This window comes from Pipistrellus hanaki (genome assembly GCF_964339955.1).
Source record: "Pipistrellus hanaki genome assembly, chromosome: 3".
Lineage (NCBI taxonomy): Eukaryota > Metazoa > Chordata > Mammalia > Chiroptera > Vespertilionidae > Pipistrellus > Pipistrellus hanaki.
This window is the reverse complement of record NC_140505.1, coordinates 52,117,795-52,129,118: the sequence shown is the minus strand read 5'-3', so window position 1 is coordinate 52,129,118 and position 11,324 is coordinate 52,117,795. Positions and strand designations below refer to the sequence as shown.

At 41.3% G+C, this 11,324-nt stretch overlaps 1 pseudogene across 1 annotated transcript; it reads right to left on the bottom strand.

The window, feature by feature from the left end:
• Nucleotides 1–495: 495 nt before the first annotated feature.
• On the bottom strand, nt 496–2,396 carry LOC311619119 (protein Jade-3-like; annotated as a pseudogene). The gene is made up of 3 exons: nt 1,950–2,396; nt 1,508–1,726; nt 496–1,431 (listed from the first exon to the last, which is right to left on the bottom strand). The product of its transcript is annotated as a protein Jade-3-like (transcript).
• Between the last annotated feature and the right edge of the window lie 8,928 nt (nt 2,397–11,324).

Below are 11,324 nucleotides of genomic sequence, written 5' to 3'. Positions count from 1 at the left end.
GACTAAAATGGCAAAATAGATTTTAGACTAAAAAAGCTGGGTCACAGAAGGTCTCTCCCTAGTAGGTAAGAAAATGAATAAAAATAGTAATGAGTAAATAAAAGAATAACATTTATCCAACAATCAAACAAATAAAGAACCACATGTCATCAAGTTCAAAATATGTTGAGACAAAAACCAGTTTATTTAATAGAGCTGAATGTGTAGCTCCTAACCTTATCGTCACGTTTCAGTAGTTACATTGGATAGAAAAGTTAAAATAGCAAAACTCTCAACATTCTCATTAAGATCTGTATCCACTATTACCAGATTAGGGAGTAGGAAGCAGGCAGAAGTTGGGAGGTTGAAGAACTTATTCCAGAGACAGGTGAGGACAAATTCTATGGAGAAAAGACCTTATCAACAGAGCCAATAGAGTCCTAGGGCACTTGCATGCTCCCCATATTGTGAACAGAGGGGTTGCTGTCAGGAGAGAGGGATCTGTGTGGAGCTGTTTCAGCAGTCTTCTGGAGGCTGATCTGGGCATTTTTAACTTTAAGGTATTTCTTGGTAGTGGGTAAAACAATGAGCTTTCTCCTGTACTTGTCAGAGGAAGTCCTTCAGCCATTTCCTGTACTTTGTTGTATGGCAGCTTCAGCTTTTCTCACCTGCCCATCGTGTAGCACAGATTTCGGACCCACTCAAGGCCTTGCTGAAGATGCATAAGCATTCTCATGTGAGTATGAGTATTTTCTGCCTTTGGCTGCACTGGGCCTTTTTCTTCATCCTCCTTCAGAGGAAATAATGGCTTGTTGCAGTTACTTTTCTTCTTCAGTTTCCAGTAGTTATAAAGCCCACAGTTACTGTGGGCACCCAGTTCTGTGGCCACATCTCCACACTGACGAGGGCACAGAACTTCTCCAGTTCCCAAAGCTTCTGTGCTTGCAGGTTGGTCTTCTTGCTTTTGGCCTGGCTCTGCTCTGCAGCCCTGTATAGAGGATACTGGATCTCCCGAGATTCTATTTGTTTGGGCTGTGTTTGAGGTAGAAAGACTTAAACTTCACTTCATATCCCTCATCTAGGATGGTCTTCATATCTAGGCTGTGCTCAAAGGCACAGACAACATGGAAATCAGTGATGCAGCTTTTCACTGAGCACTGAAGGCAAGCCCTGTCTTTACCTTGCACAGGTAGCGGACTAAGGCCCACCAACAGGTGAGATGTGGGAGATCATTGTGATTGGTTCCATCCTTTCAGGACAACCAATGCTGACCTCTGGAATCTATAGTGCACAGCTGACATGACCTGTCCTAGTGGTCTTTTTGGATCCACCTTCATTTTGACATAACAGGCTCGAGAATGAATGCCCAGGACACATGAGCGAGCCGTTCAGCTGCCTTCTGGGACTATAAGGATTCCATATCAGGTCAAGGTTACTGGCCCTGGGTGTAACCTGATGATGTAGTAGGATTTGAAGACAGAGGAGAGACTCCCAGGTAGGCAGCAAAAAGTCTCCCCAGGGGACATACAGAGATGTTATACTTATCACTGAACAGTATATCATTTTCTTCACTGTCTGGAGACCAGGACAAATCACAGATCACATCTTCATCATACTCTATGCTTCACCCTTCCTCTGTCACAATAGTATGGCTCATATTTTCATGTCATTGGCATTCCGGGACTTTTGTCTTTTCCATAAGATTCTCATCAACTGGTTCACAACCCATTTCTGCAAGGTCTTCATTCTTAAAAAATATATATTTTACTGATTTTTTTACGGAGAGGAAGGGAGAGGGATTGAAAATTTGAAACACAGATGAGAGAGAAACATCTGTCAGCTGCCTCCTGCATACCCCCTCCTGGGGATGTGCCAGCAACCAAGGTACATGCCCTTGTCTAAATCGAACCTGGAACTCTTCAGTCCTCAGGCCAATGCTTCATCCACTGAGCCAAACCAGTTAGGGTTACAAGGTCTTCACTGAGTGCCTGGAGCCAAAAGATGTACATGTCATCTAGGTCATAGTAGTACACAGATGCCATCCGCTCCTTGGTGTTGATATAGCCATGCTCTGTGGCCCCTGGGATAGAGCAGTAAATGTATTTCCAGGAGAGGATTAACAGAACATCCTTTTAACTTCTGGATTACAATTCTGAGGGAAGGCTGTGGAAGAGTGTCTGTATTGGCTTGTACCTGGACTCCCTTTCCCCATTCTTCTTTCCGTATATCCTTAAAGAGGTAATAGGATTAATGTGGTGAAAATCTAAAAGTGTCATGAGGTCATTCTGGAACACCTCAGTAGAATTCTTGTGTTCATTTGGGATTTTTGACTTGTTCCTATGTACTGAGCCAGAAAGGGAAGTGGAAGGAGTCTCATCAGAACTGTCACTGCTGATAAAAGTTCTATGACATTTCATTTTGGAACATGATCAGAAGGCCAGGCTGGGAAGTAAATTTAAATCAGGATTTGGCAGGAAATGTTTCAAACAGATACATCAACCTGGAGGATGATCAATACTAAGGCCACTCTTTTTTCTTCTACACTGGCTCCTCCTCGCTTCTATTGGTCTAAGTTGGCACCCTCCTCTATGCAGTCATAAAATTTGCCATATAATTGGGACAGGAATGCACAAATAAAATTAAAGATGCATTAAGAACACCCATTGTAAAGAGAGATGAAAGCAATTGAATTATCCCAGTCCTAGCCAGTACTTACTAAATGCAGTAGAACCAACACAATTACTCCAAACACAATCATTCTTTACTTCCCAGAGTTAGAGAGGAGTCAGAAAAGAGAAGGCCACTGGGACTTGCATCCTAAGGAGAGCTTAGTGTTAGCAATGAAGGATTATATTCCCTCCAATGGAGGGGAAGAAGGGATTCTCCTACTTAAATGATGGAAAGCCTCCCACAGAATTAGATCTTGGGGATGTCCACAAAGGGGGGAAACTGGAGTTTGTCTACTCCCTGGCTGAATGCTTGCTGAGCCATGAAATCTTTGAGCTCATCATGTTTCCTTGTCCAGTGAAAGAGATATGGTAAAGGAGTTCAGCATCACTTAGAGTTGTAAACGTTGCATTGTAAGCACCGATGACTACTGTTCTTCCAGAGATTTTAGGAGGTTCAGCATTTATTTGTGCAGACCATTCCAGCATGGGTAGTGGATCTGGCAAGGAAAGGATTCCTGACCTTGTTCTCTACAACACTTGAAATACCTCCATGGTTCCTATGATTCTATATGAATCAAAACAGAGTTCAGAGAAGGAGGCAGAATATTCAAAGTTGGCCAAATGATCATTACATAATAAAAATGTAGCTTATAAGAAGGAAAGAGCCAAAGGAGTGCTACTTTTACTGGTAGAAGAGTTTTTACCGATGAATAGGACACAGTGAGCTGCATGCCAACTCAGAAAAACCACAGACAGTCTATATTGAGACAGCACATCAGCAGAGGCCACCAGCGGTAATGAAACCAAACCAAGTCAGAGAATGTCAGAGATGCCGATATACCACTGATATGGGTGGTTATGAGTGGAGAAACCTCCCTTCTTTTCCCTCTCCCTCCCTCTCCTCCTTCGCCTTTTTAAAAATCTTTATTGTTGTAAGTATTATTATGTCCATTTTTTTTCCTCCCTTTTAAAAGATATGGATATATTGGGTCGGCAGCTAAGTAATTGCGGATTTTTTAAAGAAAATCAAAGACAATTTTTTCATGGAACTAAATAACTTTATTCTTTAATGTATTGCCCATTTTGATCAATGACCTTTTGCCATCTTTCAGGCAGCATCATTATCCCACGTTCAAAAAACTTCTGGTTTTTATTAGCAAAAAACTGAATCAGGTACGATTTGACATCATCATCATTATTGAAATTTTTACCATTCAAGGAGTTTTGTAAAGATCGAAACAAAAAGTAATCAGATGGTGCAAGGTCAGGACTATATGGTGGATGTGGCAAAACATCCCAACCAAGCTCCATTAATTTTTGCCGAGTGACCAAAGATGTGTGTGGCCTTGCATTGTCATGATGGAATACAACACCTTTTCGATTTGTCAATTCGGGCCACTTTTCTTCAACTGCATTGTTTAATTTCGTTAGTTGTTCAATGTAGACATCAGAATTGATCGTTCGGTTGGGTGGTAAGAGTTCAAAGTAGACAATTCCTTTGTAATCCCACCAAACTGATAACAAAACCTTCTTTTGATGAATATCAGCTTTTGATGTTGTTTGAGTTGGTTCACCTGGCCTGCTCCACGATCTTTTCCGCTTGATATTGTTGTAAACAACCCATTTTTCATCGCCAGTTATCAGTCGTTTTAAAAATGGATCATTTTCATTACGTTTCTTTAGCAAATCGCAGCTGCTAATGCATTGCGTTAACTGTGATTCTTTCAGTTCGTGAGGAACCCATGTATCGAGTTTTTGAACATAGCCAAGTTGTTTTAAGTGATTTTCAATACATGTATGTGATACATGAAGCTTCTCTGCAATCTCACGTGTTGCACAGTGACAGTCCGAATTGATTATTGCTTTGATTAGGGCGTCATCAACTTCAACTGGACGACCAGAGCGTCTTTCATCTTTGAGTGAAAAATTACCAGAACGAAATTTGGCAAACCAATTTTGACACTGCCGTTCTTTTAAGGCTTCGTCACCATAAACAGCACATAACTTTTTATGAGCTTGTGATGCGTTTTTCCCTTGCGGAAATAAAAAAGCAAAATATGACGAAAATGTTCCTTTTGATTTTCCATTTTTTAACGAACGCCAAACAAAAACTACAAAACAGATCAAAAAACTTTTTTTACTGATTAACAGCTGAATAGCCAACTATCAAATACAAATGTGTTTTACATTTGTACTACGTCTGCAAACCTAAAAATTCAACTGAAGCCATATATGTGTGAAACCCGCAATTACTTAGTTGCCGACCCAATATTAGAGGGAGAGAATGCCAACAAATTGTTTTTAAACAATTTAATAGGGGTTTGTGAATAAGTGTATGCTTAGGACTGGGGAACCAGGGTTGGCATGGAGAAAGACATTAACAAGGTAGAATAGATGTTCCTGCTGCCATAGCAATAGTCTAATAGGGGAAGGCTGCCAAGCCCGGCCTAGATATTTTAGGCTCCAGCTGTATGAACAGGTGTTCCCACATTGATGAAGCTGTTTACATCTAACAGAGGACAATTTAAACTTTAAGGAGACTCCAGCCTAAGGTACTTTTCCTTTAGAAGCTAATGTGCTTATCATAAGATTTCATTCCTAGCAGGAAGTATTAAAAGCAATCCTTTTAAAAGAAAGTAGAAAAGTTGTGGCAATTTCCAGGTAAAATTATAATTTCTGAGTAAAAATGTTAATAAATGAAACTAAATTAAACTAAAATTATTTGATAATATTTTCACTAAAACTATAAATGATAGAACATACAATTTTATCAGTTAGCTTTTTAAAAAATACATTTTAAAGTTCTGAATAATGGAGCAGAACATTTTGTAATTATAGCCCAAAAGGTATTTTCCTGTTAATTAAGCAACAAATTAGATAATCCCATAATTCACTGTGGACATTAAATCTGTTTTAAATGAAAAGATGAACAATATGCCAAGTTATAGTTTGGGTATATAGCTATGGCTTAGACACAAACTGAGATAGAAGACTTAGGAAAGTATTAGGATAAAAATGGTAACGAGTTAACTAAGTGCTATATCATATAAAAAAAGAGAAAAAGATGTTTTTCTGATCTGAATTTAAATTAATTGCACAAAATGACAAATAGAAATAAAAAATAAAAAAGTGAAAAGAAAAAAACACAATAAAATACCTTTTAATTTAGATGAGAATTTTATTAGTATCTGTTTACTCTAGTTTGATTTTTTTTTCTTCACGTCATTCACATTTTCAAGTTTAACTCACAAGAAAAAATGAAATACACATATAATTCAGATACCCTTTCTTATGAGCCAGAGAAACAAATCCCTTCCATTAAATTCCCGAATTAAGAGAAAGGGATTTTACTATGTGGGAGGTATTTACTTCTTAACCACGGAGATGGGGCTTTGATGAGTAATCAGCTGAACAGCAGTTGTGCAATCACTTTTAGGACAGCAGAAGTCACTGCTGGGAAAGCATAAGGAAGCCTGAAGATTCCAAGGATAGAGGGAAGGGCTCCAGCTCCCTTGCTGGAATAAGGGGATTTATGGCTTCAGATAAAGGTGATGTGATTTGGTATTTCTATCCCAGAAATATACAGCAGATAGTTCAAAAATGTTAACTGGATCTATAGCTACACATTTTATTAAGAAAAGGGAAAAGAAAACTAGAGAAAAATGGTTAGGGGCATCTTTACACAACAAGTTTTTTTAAAAAAAGTGTTCTTTGTTTCTCTGTATGTTACTCTGGGTTGTAATATTAAAAAACAAACAAACACATTTTAAAATGTCACTGCCCCCCTGCTGGAAACACTGTTGATTTAAATCTATAACTTTCTTCATTCCCTTTTAGATTCTCATTTTTAGCATCATAGTGGGTAAGTTTAAGAGTTCTTACAACTCCCCTTGCTGGCAGCAAATAAGAATTGCAGCTTTAATATGAATATGGAAAACTTCAGCATATTTACCCAGAAAATAATGGCTAAATATAAGATCATTTTTTAATTTTCAAAACAAGATCTCTTCCATTTCTGATCTCTAAGTTTGAAACATAAATTAAAATCATGAAAAGTAGTAATAAAATTTTTTGGAGATAATCATTTCCAGAAGTCAGACCAATAATGAATTTTTAAAAATCTTTTTAAAAATAATTCATTTGATAGCTAGCTTCAAATATTTATATTTTTAAAATATGTTTTAAAATAATATTATGAAATGGTTAAAAAATAAAATAAAATAATGTTATGATATTTTGGACTTTTAGATTGTACCTCTCCTTGCTGCCATTTTCTCTCTGTAAATCCATTATCATCTACGGCAGAAATAGAAGGTTGACCAATCATTTAATGTGGTCACACACTTCGCAGCCCCTGGCTTGCAGATGGGTGTCACTTATTGGTCCACAAATACAAGATCTAGCCCATGACCCTCGCATCTGTCTCCTCCACTGCTATTGATACAGAATTTTTGGACTGGAACCTGGATTGTTTGTCCACCAGAGTTGAAGAATGAATCCATGGACAGAAGATGGTTTAGCAAAGTTGGAGATTTATTGAAGAACAAGTATAGACTTCCACAACAGAAGGGGAAAAGTGTCCCACAGACTTCCTGTTTCTATGGTTTATAAAGGCTGCAGTTCCTGTGCCCTGATGTCCCCTCTGATTGATCAATATTTCCTATGGAATTGGTTACAATAGTAAGTCCTGAAGCCCTTCTGCCACATCATCCTCTTATTCCTTCTGGGCTTTCTTCCTTCTTCTTTATTTTGTAAATATAGACCTTTTTTGGCTACTTCCAGTTCCCTTGTCTTATGGAAATATACTTGTTGATGCTTCCTTGTCTTACAGAAATGTACCTTCTCCCAGACTGTAGCCCTGTTTTTTTGTTTTTGTTTTGTTTTGTTTTGTTTGTTTTTTTCCCCATGGACCCCAATTCTAAAAATTCCCTAAACCTGCCTATATTTTCCTAAAATTCCTGTTTCACTAGGGTCACTGAGGAAGTCCCAGATAGTATCCCTTGGCCTAGGTAGTTTAGTATCTACATGGAGCAGAGTCCCTCTGTGCACCTCCTCTTCTCATTAACTTGCAGTGGACTTCAATTGAGTGAGAAATATCTATAAGGAGCTAAATAATTAAGGTTTTAAGGTTCTTTTGTCCTGAAAATTACAAAGTAGCTGATGTTTTAAGATAACTTGCAGCACATTAGGCACAATCCCGAACACTTTGTATGTCTCAATTCTTGTAACAGTGAAAAGGAAAATGGGGGGACTTGCAAGCTAGTTCAGTATCTGGTTAACACTGTAGTCTTATTCCCCACTCTGACGTGGGTAGAGCTGCAGAGCATGTCCCCAAGACCCTGTCACAGCTGATTTGGGTGGAGTTATAGGGACCCGCAGAGGCCCACCACAGAAGGAGATATACAGGTCAGAGCCTCCCCATGAGTTCAGTTCAGGCTTTGGGTCCAGAATTCCCCTGGACTAGCAGATCTGTGAAATAAAGGTTAACCTTCCTCCCTCAGAGTGCTGGCTGACCATTCTCCCATGCATTCTGCCACAACATTTGGTGTGTCGGCCGAAAAACGTCATCTGAGCTGGCTCTTAGGAGCTGACTTGGAGGCACTCACTGCGGGCTCTGGGACCCAAGGAAGGTGCGCCACTGGCACATTCGCCAGTTCCTGAACTCGTAGGGCCCAAAGGGACTGTAGGGACACCGTGCTCTGGTGGACCCAAAGGAGGCAGAAAACACCTTTCTGGGACTTCGTGGGAGGGATGTCTGAAACTGTTTTTCCCTGGTGAAATGGGTCTGATTTATGGCCTATCCAATGGGACAGAAGAGGTACTTGGCCCCTACCTAGGTAATTATTTACCTCAGGATAGCTAGGATCATCTGAAGAAATGGTTTCTAGACAGTATTCACCATCTTTGGGACTTCCCAGGAGGGAAGTCAAAACTCGAACTGGCTAAGGGTCTGAGTCTGGCCTGCCTTTGAAAAATGTAGAAGTGTTGCCAGGCAGTTTTCTACTGCCTCTGTTCAGGGACTTGTTCTGTATCTCTGCAAAATTGAAACTGATTTGATGAAGACAGGGTATTCTGTGGTGTAAATGTGGCGCATGCCTGTATAAAAGTATTCATTTACTGTTAGGGTTGTATGTTTGTTTCTGTTTCTGTTTTTTGTTGTTGTTGTTGTTTGTTTGTTTGTTTTTAAACCTTCTAAACCTCTCCAGTGTTGCCCTGGTGATTCAAAGTTTTTAGTGGGGAATGTTATCTATCTTTATTGGTTAAACTAGATGCCCAGTGCATGAAATTCATGCACGGGGGTCCCTCAGTCCAATCTGCACCCTCTATAATCCAAGAACTCTCAGGGGATGTCCTACTGATAGTTTAGGCTCACTCCCATGGTCCTCTGCTCTCTGCAAGGCCTGGGGGTTTCACTGCAGCCATGGAGATGAAGCCTCCATGCCCTGCTGTCTGCTCTCTGCCTGCCACCACTGTGCACCATGCATGTGAAAGAAGCACCAATGCCCTGTAATGTGCTCTGTCTGCCAGGCCTGGGGGCTTCTCCGACACTGACATGCTAAGGAAGCTCTGTTTGCTGGGTCTGGGGCTTCCCTGCTGCCCCAGAAGCCTCCATGCTCTGCTATCTGGGCTCTGTCTGCCATGTCTGGGGACTTCCCTGTCATCACCCTGTGAACGAAGCCCCCAAGCCCTGCTATCTAGGCTCTGTCTGATGGTCCTAGGGCTTCCCTGCTGCAACCACTCTAAGGAAGCCCCCACGCCCTGCTGTCTGGTTTCTGTCTGCTGAGCATGGGGCTTCCCCACCATTACCCTGCTGTCTGGGCTCTGTCTGCCTTGTCTGGGGGCAGATCCAGCTTTGCCATTTGTTCTGCAAGAATCCCTTAGGGGTTGATAGGCCCAGATGCTGCAGCACCTGTGGATCGGATGTATCCAGCCTCGCTGCTCTGGTGGACATGCCCGGGCCCTCCAGCAGCAGGGCTAAGGGGACATGCCGCCATCTTGTGGCTATTGGGGCTGCCATTTTGTCATGGAGTGATGGTTAATTTGCATATTAATCTTTTATTAAATAGGATAGATCTCTTTGTTGTTTGTTTAAATTGTTTAGCTAATGAAATTTCTGTTTGTGTCTCTTAAAGAATATGAATGTATTGTTAATCTGAGGAATGTTAATTATTTGCATGTCACCTAAAAATATCGAGTTTACACCCTTGACCCAAAGGCCTCAGAGAATCAAACTATGGTCAATACAGCCTTTGTTAGCAGGATCAGCCAGACATAAGGAGAAAGCTACAGAAGCTTGAAGGATTTGCAAGAAAAAATGCAACCTAGCTACTAGAAATAGCAAACAAGGTTTTCATTAATCTTGACAATGCAACTAAAAATGAGGCTGAAGAGAAACTAAAAAGGAAAGCGACTCTGATTGCTGTGGCTGTTACAGAAGCTAGCTCCTAGAAAAGGAAAGGGAGACAGCAAGGAGCCAAGTCAGGAAAAGGAAGGACAGATCTGAAATGGGACCAGTGTGACTATTGTAAAGAATTAAGACCCTGGAAGAATGAATATCTGAGCTGCCAGAAAAAGCATGCAAGGCCATGGAAACCACCCCAGCCACTATTGACCAGAGCCATCTGAGGCAGACCTCATTGGACTGGCAGCAGCTGACTCCGACTAGGACAGACTGGGCTCTTTCCAACTGGGCCCCCATAAGCTCATGGTCAAAATGAAAATCGGGGGGCAGACTGTGAACTTGATGGTTAATACAGGAGCTGAACACTTGGTAGTTACTCAGAAGGTAGCTCCCCTCTCAGAACGTAAAGTCAACATTATCGGAGCTACTGGGGACCACACTCGCAGACCATTCTGCTGTCCCTGCCAATGTCAGTTAGGCGGCCACCAGGTGGATCTTGAATTTCTGTACTTGCCAGATTTCCCAGTGCCTCTAATGGGCAGAGAGCTTTTAGCCAAAATGGGAGCAAAAATCACCTTTGTCCTGGACAGACAGCTCAGCACAACTGCACTTAGGTGAGGAGACCTCTCCAATGATCGCGTCTTTAACAGTGTTTAGGGAGGAAGAAAGAAGACTTTATACTTCCCAGTCAAAGTACTCACCATCAGAGCCTGAACTAGAGAAGGAATTCCTGCTGGTTTGGACAGAAGGAAATCCCTGGGCCTGGCTAAGAACCACGCCCCAGTGCTAATTGACTTGAAGCCTGGGGCACAGCTTGTAAAACTTCACCAGTATCCAATTCCAATGCCTAGGAATCCAGGGTCACTTAGAACAACTGCTTCAATGGGGACTTCTTAAGTCAGTCTCCATGGAACACCCTCTCTTACCTGTCAAGAAGCCTGGGACCAATGATTACCACCTGGTACAAGACCTGCAGGCTGTTGATGAAGCCATTATAACCCTGCATTTGGTGCTGTCTAAATTATATATCCTCCTGGGACTCATTCTGTCAGAAACAGAATGGTTAACATGTCTAGATCTAAAAGATGCCTTTTTCTGCCTTCAGCTGGCACCTTCCAGCCAGCCCTTGTTTGCCTTCAAGTGGGAAAACCCAACCACAGGGGCTAAGGAACAGTTCACCTGGGCCAGACTGCCACAAGGGTTCAAGAACTCACCGGCTCTTTTCAGTGGAGTACTAGCAGCAGATTTGTCCACATTTTCAGGACAGGACATGG